Genomic DNA, 15409 nt, shown 5'->3' with positions numbered 1-15409 from the left:
ATCCGTCATCCCACTGGGATCCCCCCTCTTGTGCAAGTGCTATCAGTGCTTCGTTTCCTGGCAACTGGTTCTTTCCAAGTGGCAGTGGTCTTGGCAGCTAGAATGTCACAGCTAATGTTTTCTATAGTGCTGGCACGGGTCTTGTCTGTCCGGGTGAAACACATGTGCAGCTACATTGCTTTCCCCCAAGTGAAACAGTTGGCCACTGTATATCAGGATTCTATGCAATGGGCCATATCCCCAATATAATTGGTGCAATTGATGGTACACATATTGCGTTAGTCCCCCCTGCCAGAATGAACAGGTGTTCAGGAATCGTAAGAGTTTCCACTCCCTGAATGTACAAATCGGTTGCCTGGTGGACCAGTACATCTCCCACATCACTGCCAAGTATCCTGGGTTGGTGCATGACGCCTTCGTCCTGAGGAATGGCAGCATCCCAAATGTGATGGCCCAACTACAGAGGCACAGGGTGTGGCTAATAGGTGAGCCAGATCCCCCACCCACTGTGTGTCAGTGTATGCCTTCAGGTGTTCTCCCCATAGGACTGTGTAAGGCTAAATTGTCGTAGTTGGACCCTTGCTCTAGGCAAGACTGCTGGTTTAAGGATGACAGTACTTGGGGGGCGTGGTGGTCTGGCCATGAACAGCGATGGCTGCCTAGGTGCCGAGCTCTGCTAGGCGGGGGGCCATGGCCCGGGGTCGGCGGCGCCGGGGACGCACTGAAAGTCCCCCCAACCATTACTAAAGCAGGCGCCGAGGACCGGCGTCGCATGGAAAGCACGGGCAGGGACGGGAGACGTGCCCTCTCCCCCGAGCGCACAGGGAGTGCGAACGACGACACAGCGGCCTGCGGCGGGATCTAAAGCCGCGGCCTCAAGTAGCCGGGAACCCGACCCGGGAGGTGCGCCTCCCTTTGCTGCTAACGCCATGGACGGCGGTTCTCCGGGAGCCTCCCCGCCCACCCTCGTTGCCCCCCCTCCTCTATTTGCTCGGAGCTTGGAGAGCACTGGTGAGGATTGGGCAGCCTGTGGGGATGGGCGAAAGAGCCGGGGACCCCTCCCCCCACCCAATTCAAGAACCGAGACTCATGGAGCCTCCCCCCTGGGGACCCTAAATGGGCTGCCGCCGCTAGGTGGACAGAGGCATTGCCGAAGCCCATGTTGGCCCCAACTTACCACCCCACTCCCATTTCTTCATGCCAATCTCCATCTCCTTCCAACAACGAGGCCTGCAGCGAAAGGAACAACCGCGGCCTAGAGTATCCGGGAGACCCGATCCAGGTGGACTCTTAGGTGGACACCGGGGGCGGCGAGGGCCTGAGAGTCGCCTTGCTTACTCTCGCTTCTCCCTCCCCAACCCCCCCTCGCTTGGACCATGGTGAGTCCCTGCCCTGGAGGGCACGATAGCGAAACCTGGACTGCCCATGTGGACCCTCGCTCTCCTACTCAACCTGGAACAGGGATCAACGGAGTCTCCCCCCTCTTTTCTTTTTGGGAATCCTAGGTACGCCATGACTTCTAGGTGGGGGAGGATCATCACCAGTGTCCACGCTGGGGTCCTCTCGCGCCCCCACATCTCTAGCCAACCGTGCTGACCTCCTCCCTTCCTTGGAGGAGCGGAAGATTGCCTGAGGCAGCATCTGTGCCTAGACCCACGCGCAGCCCGGGAGACCGGAGGCCTGTTCTTCGAGATCCTGTTGTGAGTCAGCAAAGTACGCACCCGAAACTGTTGACCGCCTGTCTCTCCTTCTACCCGCCCCCTCCCTTTTTTTCTACATTCTTCGCATCTGCTGCACTAAAGATAGATACCCCTTGGATCCCTACCTGCACGGGGGAATGCGCAATGCCCAGGGGCAAAACTGCAGGCAAAACACCTGGTAAGCCAGCCCACCAACTACTTTTCTCTGAAGCCCTGCGCCAACAGAAGCATCCCTCCGTGGAGGACCCTCCACCTCTCCCCCATAGCAGCATGGCAGATGACACACAAGGTGTGACAATGGATCATATACTACAGGAGATATCGGCGGTGAGTCGCAAACTGGAGGGCATGGACAGTGCCAGGGTGGCGCTGACAGCGGAGACAAGATCTATGCGCCTGGACATAGCAGGCTTCCAGTCGCAAATCTCCGGGCTCGATCAACGAGTGGCAACAGTGGAAACACAGGTAGCCTCCTGGACCGATAGAGATCAAGAACTCCTGCACCTTCATAGTAAACTGATAGACGTGGAGGACAGGAGCTGCAGGAACAACGTCCGCCTCCTCGGGTTTCTGGAAGGCATTGAGGGCGAGGACATGTTCTCCTACTTCCTATCCCTCCGTACTCGCCTCCGTCACCCAGACGTGAAATTCAGCCTGTTTGAGCCAGGCAGGATGTGGACCACCAAGAACGGGAAATCACTGAACTTTTACAACCCGGAGGATCTGAGAGCGTTCTTAGAGGGGCTGCATGACCAGTCCCAAACCATGGAAATGACAGCTCAGACCCCCCTGGACATACGGGACCTACCCTCAGGAGCCGGCCACCCGGTAACAGTATCCGAAACTGAAGGAAGATTTACCATAGATCCCCAAACCAGGGGAAGAGACCTAGAGAGACTCACAAAAAACTATGACGACAGGGACAAAGTGCTCCAGGGGATGGCGATGCACACACAGATATCAGACAGAGACAAATCCCGATCCCCTTTGAAGCCCATGGCAGCCCCCACATGAGGAAAAGAAAACACCGGGTCCCTAGGGGCACTCGCTACTGCTGACCACGGGCTGTCATGGATACGCCAAAGGGACCCAGCGGCGGAGAGGACGAACCAGAGTGATGAGTACCTGATTTTGTGAACTAATAGACATGCTATTACGGGGGGCTATCACTCCTGACTGTCTTTGATTGTTTTTGATTGCCCCTGCCTATTATTATCACGTATGCCTGTACATTTTTCGCTCTTTTATTTTTCTTTCTAGAAACCCAGAAATATGTTTGCCTTCAGTAGCCTGGCCCCCGCTCTATTTGTTTACCTGTTTAACAAAAAAACATCAGGCACTTCCTTAGAACTGTTACATTGTTCCCAATTGTTAATAATTTGTTCTATCTTTGATTGTTTTTAATGATTGTTGTTAACTACCCACTATCGGCCGTAACGTATAATTGCAACAGGCTAACACATAGCAGCAGTGCAGCCCCTCCCTCTCCCCCACTGCGATCCACCCGCCCCTCCTCACCCTTCCCGCCCCTACCCCCTTTTTTTTCTGATTTAAGAAAAATAGAAAAACCACCATACGCTGAAACTATTGCTATACTTCCCTAGACGCGACCTAGGCACTGATTTTATTTTCAAACATCCTTGCAGGTTCACACAACACCTTTCCCCTGTCCTTCACTCTTTTCCCTCCCCCTCCCTTCCCCTCTCCCCCCCCTTCTCGCAGTACAGTGCCAACCCGCTTTCGGACCTTTGGACATGGGTCGCCACAAGAGCCACATATAATCTGAATACAGTCCTCTCCTCATACCCTCCTGCCTCCCTTTTAAGTCACCTAGACTTGCACGCAAATGGGAGAACCAGGTCAGGGGGGGCCGGGGCACCGCATGTGCGCCGCCTCCCTTAGCCTGGGGCCTGCTGGTCGGGCACCGGAGCTCAATAGGCCTGGGTTCTAGACCCGCAGGTTACAGTTCGCGAACGCCGGGACTTTTGTCCCAATTTTTTTATCTTTCTTCTCTCTTTCAGCCTTGTTCATTTGTTTCTCCCCCACACACTTACCCCTCTCTTTTCCCTCTCCTTCTCTTCCACTTATCTACCCCCACCTTCTCCTTTTCCCACCCTCCCTTCCCGCCTCTAGAGTCTGCGCCAAGTTCCTATTCTCCCCTCCCCCTCTTGCCCCTCATCCCCCTTTCCCTTTTTCTCTGTCCTATCCCAGGTGCCCCCACTCCTAGGTAGGTGTCCATAGGGCACAGGGATGTCTGACCCGAACTCAGCACCAACAGTGCCAATACGGATCATATCATGGAATGTAAACGGCCTTACCCACTTCATAAAGCAAAAAAACAAATCCTATCCTATCTCAACTACAAACGTGCTGACATCGCCCTATTGCAAGAGATGTCCTTAGATAAACCAGAATCCGATAAATTACGAGATTGGGTGGGCACTGCCCTGTTTAGCTGTAACCGAACCTCATCCAATACGGAAAACACCCCAAGGAAATGTGGGGTGGCGCTACTGCTTCGAAAAACCCTACCCCACACAGTTATTAAATCATGGACGGACCCTGAGGGTCGCTACGTTTTTGCTAAATTAAAGATAGGCAGCGCCTCACTGTGCGTGGGCTCTGTCTACGCACTAACTGGCCCAAAACGCCTCTTTTTCCTACAACTCAATCGGCTCCTGACTGAGATAGGGACATCTCATTATGTAATAGGGGGTGACTGGAACCTAGGACGTAAGCAATAATGCAGAGAGAGCCCTCCAGACTGACATACTATCGGACAACGGCCTAGTGGACCACTGGAGGCTCATACACCCGACAGAAAGGGAATTTACATTTCTCTCACAGGCACACAGTACCCAATCCTGCCTCAACTATTTTCTCTTATCCCATAACCTGGTGGCCCACACTCAAGACGATTGTATAGCAGAAGGTGGCCTCTCGGACCACTCCCCAATCAGCATAGCCATCCGACTGGGTCTTGTATCGCTGGGCCACAAACCCTGGAGATTTGCAGTCCATCGCTATCGTTCCCCCCAGGGAAAGCTGAAGCTACAGGAAGATGCAGCCACTTACGCTGGCGCTGCGCTGGCTCCGCCTTGGACGCCGAAAAGGCGTTCGATGGCCGTATTTGTTTACAACACTGGAGAGATTTGGTCTGGGAAAAAGATTCATCTCAATGGTGCGGTTATTATATGATCAACCTGCGGCGAGAGTTAACTGCGGAGGCTTCCTCTCAGACCCTTTCCCTATCCGTAGAGGCACACGACAGGGTTGCCCCCTTTCGCCCCTCTTGTTCTTGCTAGCAATGGAGCCCCTTGCTGCAGCTATCCGATCTTCCCAAACCATAATAGGCCTTACACTGCCGGAAGGCATTTCTAAAATCTATTTATATGCGGATGACGTCCTACTAATTCTCACGGATCTAGAACAATCCATTCCAGCATTGCTGGAGCTCATAGATGGGTTTGCAACCCTCTCCGGCTACCGCATCAACTGGGATAAGAGTGAGGCGCTCCCCGTCTCGCGGATGACTACGAGAGCAGCCCTCCTAGGCTTCCCATTTCGCTGGACACCGAAACGCCTCAAATACTTGGGGGTGCTAGTCAATCCGGGCCTGGTGCATATGGTGGCAGACAACATTGATCCCCTCATCGCATAAACAAAACTTGACTTTGCAAAATGGAACCAACTGGGCCTCTCTATGTGGGGCCGAGTACAGGCGGTCAGGATGGTCACGATGCCCCGCTTCACGTATATTCTGGGACTTCTCCCCCTGCAGGTGCCTCTTCATACGCTACGAAATATAGATGCACTCATCAGATCATTTGTGTGGGGCTCAATGCGACCACGCTTATCGCCTGCCAAGCTCATAGCCCGTCGCTCCCACGGGGGCATGGGGCTCCCGTCAGTGGAGCATTATTCACTAGCACTACACCTGTCCCAACTGTCCCACGTCCTGTCCAAAGTGCCAGATCCGCCTCAGTGGGTTGCTGTGGAAAGGTTGCTGCTGTCCGCGAATGAGGGACTCGGAGGGCCCTACCGCAACGACCTCCCATCCGCCAACTTGGTGAATCCTATTTTGAAGGCATCCCAGGCAGCCTGGCGAAGGGCTCATCGCCTGCTTGGGGTTCATCTTCTCCTCCACGCTCAAGTATCTCTGTGGTGCAACAGTTGACTCCGGATAGGCGGTGAAGTGCTCAATTGGCCACAATGGAAGAGGGCTGGCATCCACACCCTCTGCCAGATCCTGGAAAATGATACACTCAAATCTTTTCTTAGACTACGGGAAGAATTCGATCTCCAGCCGAGCCAAGAGTGGAGATACCTGCAACTCAAACACTGCATTAGCCAGGGGACTGACATTGCCCAACGGGGGTCCCAGTCTTCACCCGTGGTGGCCTACCTTCAACAATGGAGGCAACACAGGGGAGTTATGGCAGGTCTCTATGACCTACTCACCCGACAACTCTACTCCCAACCTCTCCTAGACAAGCTACGCTTACAATGGAAAACCCGATTACAACAGACATTTGACCCAGATGAATGGGAGGACATTCTAGAGGCCCTAGACAGAGGTACTCGGGAGGCGCGTTTAAAGTTTTGCCTCTTTAAGGTCCTGCACGATTGGTATTGGTCCCCAGAGAAACTGCATAGAACAGGATTGCTTCCACAAGCAAAATGTTGGCGATGCTCAGAGATATGCTGTGACCTAAAACATATCTTAACTGACTGCCCAACGATCCGACCACTATGGGATGCGGTGGGCTCCACTTTGACCGACTCCATGCTACTTCCGTCACCACTTCCTCCCTCTCTCATACTTTTACAAGACACAACTTCCCTCCCGGATCTCTCTAGACCACGCAAAAGGTTGCTACACACAGCATTAGCCACCACAAAAATCTGTATCCTCATCACTGGCGGTCGACGACCTCCCCAACCCCGGAAGAATAGATTATAGCCATGACCCGTATTGCCATGCATGAAAGAATCATCTATAACCTGCAAGATCAAGCTCAAATATTCAACCAAGTGTGGGCTCCCTTCCTCACTGTGGGAAGACCGTAGGCTGTAGGATAACACCTGCCACCCCCCCTCCCTGGCCTGCTTCCCCCCCCCCTTCTCCCCCCTTCTCCCTTCCTCCCCTCCCCACCCCCCTCCTCCTTCTTTTTTCCTTTACTAGTTTCTTCTTCTTTTTCCTTCTTTTCTCTCTCTCTCCTCTCAGCCTCATCAGGGCCTTGACTCTGGTCTCTCCTACTCCTTCTAGCATACTCCCCCCATAGAACCATCTCTCTGAGACACGGAAAAGAAACTGAGTACTAAGCATGAACTACACCGAGCGAAGACAGAAGACCCAGGCCCCAATGTCCCGATAGATCTGCTACTTTGCTAACACATCATCCCAGTATATACCACTATCCCGTTGTTATGACCTCCAAAGTAAAAGCACCCGGCCTAAAATTGATGTCCTACTGTGTATACGCGCCACGGCTTGCTCCCAACTCGGATCTCTACACAGCAAGGAGCAAACTTTTTACTCCCGGGGGACCAGAGGACCTTGTACCTACGCCCTTACCGCTCTGTTCGTTCGTTTATTTTCCCTATCCCCCTCCACCTCCCCCAAACGCCCTGTAGCATGACGCTCCGCTTATTCCTTACCTCTTATTCTCATCTTCTTCTTTCTCCTTTTTTTTCTTTCGACTGAGGGGACATGTTTTTCAAAATACGATTGGCAACATCCCAATGCTTTATCTGCTCTCACTGTTCTTTGACTCATTATGTACTACTGTTTGCAAATGCGGTGGCCTCGGTCCCTTTTGGTCTATGTATCATTTTGCAGTGTTTACAAAAAAAATCTTTTTAAAAAAAAGAAAAAAAAAAAAGGATGACGGTACTTATGTTTGTAGGCGGCTATGCCAATCCTACAACAGAACGCAACTGTCGTCCCAGCCCTTACGGCTCACAAGCAGTACCTCACCAAAAACTCAAAACAGTCAAAGGTGATTTGTGGCAGCCTTTATGCATGGACTAAAAAGTTTGACATCTCAAGGAGCGTCGTGGTTAAACAGAGATTACCCCTTCCTCACATAAACTACATGTCTCAATCAAACACAGGCAATGAAGAAGATGCAGTAAAATTTCAATAGGTTTTATTTTAGTAAAACTGCAATCTGCAATAAGTTGTATGGGCTGCAATGATTAAGATAATGAACAGTGCAAGAAACGGAATGGTAAAGACAAGGGTCATTAATACGAAGACCCCCACCATCTTGCAACATCATGAAATAACATGAAGCGTGTGATAGGTCCTAATACTCTAGCATGTAGGCGTAACCTCTAACCTAGAGGGGAGCTAGGTATGTTAAACCTCAATCTGCCAATGCCATGTTCATGAGAAGAGCCCACAACCCTCATTACCTTGGAAATGAGGTCTCTATCTCAGACTCCACAGGGACACAAAGACTGGGTCAGTGTCAAGGTGATGTTCAGCATCAATAGCAGCAATGGCATCTGCTCGGAATCCCTCTAACTATCTGATAAAGTGAGGAGTATTTATACAGATCTACTTGGACCCCTGATGTAGGTTCGTTCCCAAACAATAGATAACAAGGCGACCTTGGGACGGTAATTTACATAAACAATTCCTCGAAAGCATGAAGAGGGAAACTACCTAAAGTGAACACCTAGAGTTTGTTTGTATTTGTCACCTGATCTTGACGCCTTAGCGTGGTGACATTGATAATGCAAATCAAAACATGGGCCTAAGTCAAAAAGAAGGCAGCCATCTTAAAAGAATTAGGCCCTCATTACAACCCTGGTGGCAAATCCCGCTTTCCGCCATGCGGAAGACCGCCAACATACTGTTGCGGCGGCGGAACTCCGCAACAGGTATTACGACTCACAGCTCGGAATCTGCCACAATACAGACACCCACACAAGTCCGCCACACCAAAGGTCAGTGTTAAACTGGTGATACGAAAACCCACACCGTCACGCCAACAAGAATATGCCCACACTATCACGACCCACGAATTAACGCGGGCGTCATTCAACCGTGGTAATCCATTGGCGGTACACACTGCTGCGCTCAAAATACACACACACTTACAAAACTCAACCACATTGGACAATTCCAAATACACACACCTGATACACATACACACACCACACCCACACACCCAATCCAGTATAAAGCACACACCCACATCACCCACAACCCCTTACAACCAAAAATTTGAAAGAAGGCCAAGGAGAGAGATTAGCTAACACAACACCAGCATCCACAGACACACAACACCATCGCTTATACAACATCCACGCACCTCAAACAACACACACCAACACATCCCCTCACACATCACAACAGACAGCACCTCACACATCACCCACATCATAGCACCTCAAAGACACCCCAGGTTTTCTGAGGAGGAGTTCAGGGTCATGGTGGAGGAAATCATCCGGGTAGAGCCACAGCTATTCGGATCACAGGTACAGCAGACATCCATTGCTAGGAAGATGGAGCTATGGCGGAGAATCGTCGACAGGGTCAATGCAGTGGGACAGCATCCAAGAACACGGGATGACATCAGAAAGAGGTGGAACGACCTACGGGGAAGGTACGTTCCATGGTATCCAGACACCAGATTGCTGTACAGAGGACTGGCGGTGGACCTCCACCCCCTCCCCCACAACTAACAACATGGGAGGAGCAAGTCTTGGCGATCATGCATCCTGAGGGCCTTGCAGGAGTAGCAGGAGGACTGGACTACTCTGGTAAGTCATATCTTTACAACTATATCCCCCACCCTACCTGCATGCCATCACATACTCCCACCCTCACACCCATCACCCAACACCCCACAGATACCCCACTACCACAACCCACACATCCCAAAACCAAGCCCTGCATGTAACACCAATGCATGGACACCCATCACCAAAGCATGTCCAGTAGAGAGACTCACTCATGCCCCATAATCACCAATCACACAAGGGCCACGGCAATAATGCAAGCACAGGAGTAGAGGTTAACTCACCCATTGCACAAGATGGCACACACAGATACTAAAATTATGCATTCAGACCCCAACAGTACCCATACCCAACGTCACCGGACAGGAGGTGCCAGACATATCCAGTCCCCCCACAGAAGAGGCCCACAGTGATGACAGCAGCTCTGCACGCCTGGATCAAGATGACCAGCCTGGCCCATCAGGGACCTCGGGAAAGTCAGTTCCCCTGACACAGGCACAAACCACCACAGAACCTCCCCCCTCAGGAAACACCAACACAGCACCCACCCAGCGGGCCCATCCCTCTGTCCCCAGGACACGTCAATCAGCAGTGTGTCCACCACTACAGGGAACCCAGGTGAACCAACCAACCCAAGAAAATCAGGGACCTGGGTTCAGTGGCAGTGGGCACACGTTCAGGGGACAGAGGGACAGGATAACAGGGAAGCTGGGAGGACTGCTGTGCGACAGGTGAAGGACAGGCCCAGTAAACCCACTCTCCACGAGGCACTCTCCAACAACATGGAAGCTAACCACCATTTCCAGGAGACCATGGGCATGGCACTGGCCAAGTTTAAGGAGACCCAGTGGCTGCAGGAGGAACACTACCTGGGGATCAGGGAGGACTTGAACTCCATTAACAACACCCTGGTCACCATTGCAGGGATGCTGGCAGAACTTGTCAACACCAGGAGGGACACAGTGGCATACCAACGGGCTCCTGACACTAGCCTGGGCGATGAACAGCCCTCCACCTCTCCGGCGTTAGTGGACAGGAGGCAACACCACAGGAATACCAGGCCACCAGCACCCCACCCCCTGCAGAAGGAGAACCTGCCTGCAAACGGTCACTGAGATCCAGGAAAGAGACAGAGAACATTGCCAAGAACCCCGCCAGGAAATAAGACCCTCATGAATGTCACCCTTCTGTCCCACTTTGTCACCCTGTCCACCTTAAACTGCCATTGCTCCACTTCCTATGCCCCATTGGACAATGCACCTGTGATACAAATAGACTGGACTCTGCCATGGACATTCCTCCACCATCACCCCAGCCCATTTCACAATCCCTTCCACTTATTTGCACAGAAATAAACACCCTTGAATCATATAACAATCTTGAGCCAGTCTGTGCTTTCACAAATGTGTAATTGCAATACCTCTGGCATATAGCAAGTCAATGTACTTGTTTACATACCAATGTAACACAGCTGTAGGCCAGCAGTAAACATAGCAGAGGGCCCAGATCTGTGAAATGGAAAGGCAAAGTAACAAGTCAGGGTCCATACACTGAGTGAAAATGGCAGACTTATGCTAGTTCCAACAATAGTATGAGATGTGGGAAGCAGTTCCCTTCTTCTTACCTGTGTCTCACTGGAAGTATTGCATGATGATGTTGTTTCGGTTGTCTACATCTTCTTCTTCTTCTGTCTCCTCTTCTTCACTGTCCACAGGCTCCACAGCTGCCACAAGACCACCATCAGGCCCATCCTCCTGCAGAAAAGGCACCTGGCGTCGCAAAGCCAGGTTGTGCAACATACAGAAGGCCACAATTATCTGGCACACCTTCTTCGGTGAGTAGTATAGGGAGCCACCTGTAAGATGAAGGCACCGGAATCTGGACTTCTGGAGGCCAAAGGTGCGTTCTATAATCCTTCTAGTTCGCCCATGCGCCTCATTGTAGCGTTCCTTTGCCCTTGTCCTGGGATTCCTCACTGAGGTCAGTAGCCATGACTGGTTGGGGTTACCAGAGTCACCTGCAAATGTCGAGGGACAACTGTTAGACAGACACTAACCCTTAGGGACAACCCCATACCCAGACACCTATGTCAACTGTTTTGGGACCTTGGGCTCACCTATTAGCCACACACGGTGCCCCTGGAGTTGCCCCATCAAATAAGGGATGCTGCTATTCCTCAAAATGTAAGCGTCATGCACTGAGCCAGGATACTTGGCATTCACATGGAAGATTTACTGGTCTGCCAAACACACTTCTGCACATTCATTGAATGGTAGCTTTTCCGGTTTCTGTACACCTGCTCATTCCTGCGGGGGGGGACAAATGCCACATGTGTACCATCAATGGCACCAATGATGTTGAGGATATGTCCCAGGCCATAGAAGTCACCTTTCACTGTGGGCAAATCCTCCACTTGAGGGAAAATGATGTAGCTGCGCATGTGTTTCAGCAGAGCAGACAACACTCTGGACAACACGTTAGAGAACATTGGCTGGGACATCCCTGATGCAATGGCCACTGTTGTTTGAAAAGACCCACTGGCCAGGAAATGGAGTACAGACAGAACCTGCACTAGAGGGGGAATTCCTGTGGGTTGGCGGATAGCTGAAATCAGGTCTGGCTCCAACTGGGCACACAGTTCCAGGATTGTTGCACGATCAAGTCTGTAAGTGATAATGATGTGCCTCTCTTCCATTGTCGACAGGTCCACCAGGGGTCTGTACACTGGAAGCTGCCGCCATGTCATCACCTGCCCCAGCAGACATGCCCTATGTAGGAGAACAGTGAGCAGAGGGTCATCCAACATTTAGGTATCACATTGTGTTATTTGCTAAAACGTTGGTAATTCGCAATGTGCCTTTAACTGTCCGTATTCCAGGCCTAAATAGGTGTGACGCAGTTTTTTTCCCTGCCAGGTGGCCCCCTGAAATGGCAGCTGCCTGACACGTAAGGTGGGACAAGGGGAAATGAGGTAACTGCGCTGGCGTAGTACACCGTTGCGGTAGGCAGTCGAAGAACGCAGCGCAATTCAGCATTGGTTAACATTGGGCCCTATGGGTACCAGGAGCCAATGACGATGTACGCCGGAGGTGACGGCACGCACCGCCGTGGACGTGGCCATCATTTTCTAACTGTTCCCTCACTTGATACCTGACATTCAACAGGAGAGGACCTACACTGCAAGTGCTGCTGTGACCTGTGTCTGGAAGCGACGATGGCTACAGTGTCTGGGGAAAGGGCCCCTGCCTTCACTTCGGAGGAGTTGGAGAAACTGGTGGATGGGGTTCTTCCACAGTACACGCAACTGTACGGTCCTCCAGACAAACAGGTGAGTACACTGTGAGCATGGTGGATGGCACATGATTGTATGGAGTGTCGTGGAAGGAAGAGGGTGGGGCGGGGGACAGGCCAGCATGTCAGGGTAGTGTGTGTGTATGTATGTCTGGCCCAGGGTGGGAGGTGTTTGGGAATGCGTGAGATGAAATGTACGGGATAGTAACATCCATTATAACTTCACTTATCCTCTAGGTCAGCACCCCCCAGAAGAAGGGTATTTGGCGTGCCATCGCCAAGGACGTCCGGATCCTGGGGATCTACCATAGATGGAGCACCCACTGCCGGAAAAGATGGGAGGACCTGCGCCGCTGGAACAAGAAGACGGCGGAGGCCCAGCTGGGAATGGCCTCCCAACGTGGAAGGGGTGCCCGTCGCACCATGACCCCCCTGATGTACCGGATCCTGGTGGTGGCCTATCCGAAGTTGGATGGGCGCTTGAAGGCATCACAGCAGCCACAAGGGGGGTGAGTACACTCTCATTCAGCTGACTCGGCGCGCTTTACGAGGTGTCTGGGTGGGGGAAGTGGGCTGTGGGTTTCCCTAGGCCAGGGCAAACTTGGTAGGCTAGGTCCCTTGTTAGGCAGGCTCTGTGGCACCCCAACCCCACTACTGGTAATAGCCATCTACACCTAGTCAGGCTCCTGTGGCTTCCAGGTGTGCAGCAATTGGGCTTAGACATCGTCACCCATGGGCATGTGAATTTCCTAAGTACTGTTAGTGCATGGCTTAGTGCATAGGGCTGCTCCCTGTGTGTTGTGTCCACCAACAGTAGTGATGTTTCATGCACTGAACATGTGTTTCTTCTGTCTTCCCCCCTCTTTTTGTTTTTTCACCCTGTTCTTGCGTGCATTAGTATCATCTGGAGGAGGAGCAGTGGCACCGGAGCAGGAGGGAGCTGCATCCCACGTGGCCCTCGAGGGTTGAGCAATGGAGTCTGAAGCCACCAGTGGGACGGAGGGCGAGGGGAGCTCCATGACGGGTGCAGGAGCATACACCAGCGACTCCTCCTCTGATGGGAGCTCCCTTGCGGTGGCGGGCACCTCTGTGCCCACCGCATCAACAGGTACACCTGCCACCCCCCTACCAGCACCGCCCTCCCAGCAGCCCCTCAGCATGTGTCCTGTGCTATCTCACCCAGGAGGGTGGGCACCTCCTTCGCCCCAGGCACCTCAGCCCCCTGCCCCAGTCAGCCCTGCTGCCCTCAGTGAGGAGGCTATTGACCTCCTGAGATACCTCACTGTTGGGCAATCTACCATTTTGAATTCCATCCAGGGTGTTGAGAGGCCTTTGCAACAAACAAATGCATACCTGGAGGGCATTCATTCTGGGCAGGTGGCCCAACAGAGAGCATTTCAGGCTCAGGCCTCAGCACTGATGGCAGCCATTGTCCCTGTGTCCAGCCTCCCCCTCCAACTTCCTCCACCCAGACTCAATCCCCTGTACCTCAGCCTATCCCAAGCACACCATCAGACCAGCATGCACACTCATCAACACACAAGAGTGGACATGGCAAACATAAGCACCACACATCCCACAGGCACTCACACAAGCACCATCCCCATGCAGACACAGCAACATCCACTGCCTCCACTGTGTCCCCCTCCTCCATGTCCTCCTCCTCCCTCCCTGTCTCTTCTCCACTCACACCTACATGCACTACATCCTCATCCACTACCTCCAACACCAGCACGCCCATCACCACACACCGCTCACGTGCAATCACCACCCCCACTACCATTCACACATCCCCAGTGTCCTCTCCCAGTGTGTCTGTGAGCCCTCCTCCCAAAGTACACAAACGCAGGCACACACCCACCCAACAGCCATCCACCTCACAACAGCCTCCGGCCCATGCACCTTCGCCCAAATTCAGCAAACGTACACCTCCTACAACCACTACCTCTTCTTCCACTCCCAAACCCTCTCCATCTTACCGTCCCAGTGTGTCTAAAAAACTTTTCCTGGCTAACATTGACCTCTTCCCTACACCTCCCCCCTGTCCTTCCCCGAGGGCCAGGCTTTTCAGGTCCCAGCCCAGCACCTCAGCCACCAAATCACCAGGCACAGTGGTGCCAGCAAATGCAGTCTCATCGAGTGCGCCACCCGTCAGGGCTGCCAGTGTGCCACCTAGCGAGGCCAAGGACATTCCGCCACCTACCAAGGTGAAGAAGGTTCCCACATCCCGGAGGGAGAAGCCGCACCTACCAGCCACCAAGGGCTCCTCCAAATCAAAAGGGGACAGTGGCAAGACACCTGCGGCAACATCAAAGGTGGGGAAGGGACACATGCCGAAGAGCAGGTCAGGACAGGGCACGGTGGCTCCGACTGAGGGACTCAAGTCACCCCTTCTGTCAACCACTACACCAACCTGTACGGCGGTGGACACCGCCACCTGCACCGCCACCTGCACCGCCACCAGCACCGCCACCTGCACTGCCACCTGCTCCGCCACCTGCACGTCTGCTGCCTCAGCAACAGTCCCAAGCATCATCCCCAGTGGGCAGCCGTCCGAGGCTGCAGGAGACTTCCTGCTGTGCCCCTCAACAGGTGCTGACACATGCACCACCGCCAGCACCTCCGCCACAGACACGGCCGCAAGCACCGCCACCAGCCCCGCG

The sequence above is a fragment of the Pleurodeles waltl genome, chromosome 4_1 (assembly GCF_031143425.1).
Source record: "Pleurodeles waltl isolate 20211129_DDA chromosome 4_1, aPleWal1.hap1.20221129, whole genome shotgun sequence".
Lineage (NCBI taxonomy): Eukaryota > Metazoa > Chordata > Amphibia > Caudata > Salamandridae > Pleurodeles > Pleurodeles waltl.
Note: the sequence above shows the minus strand (reverse complement) of the source record.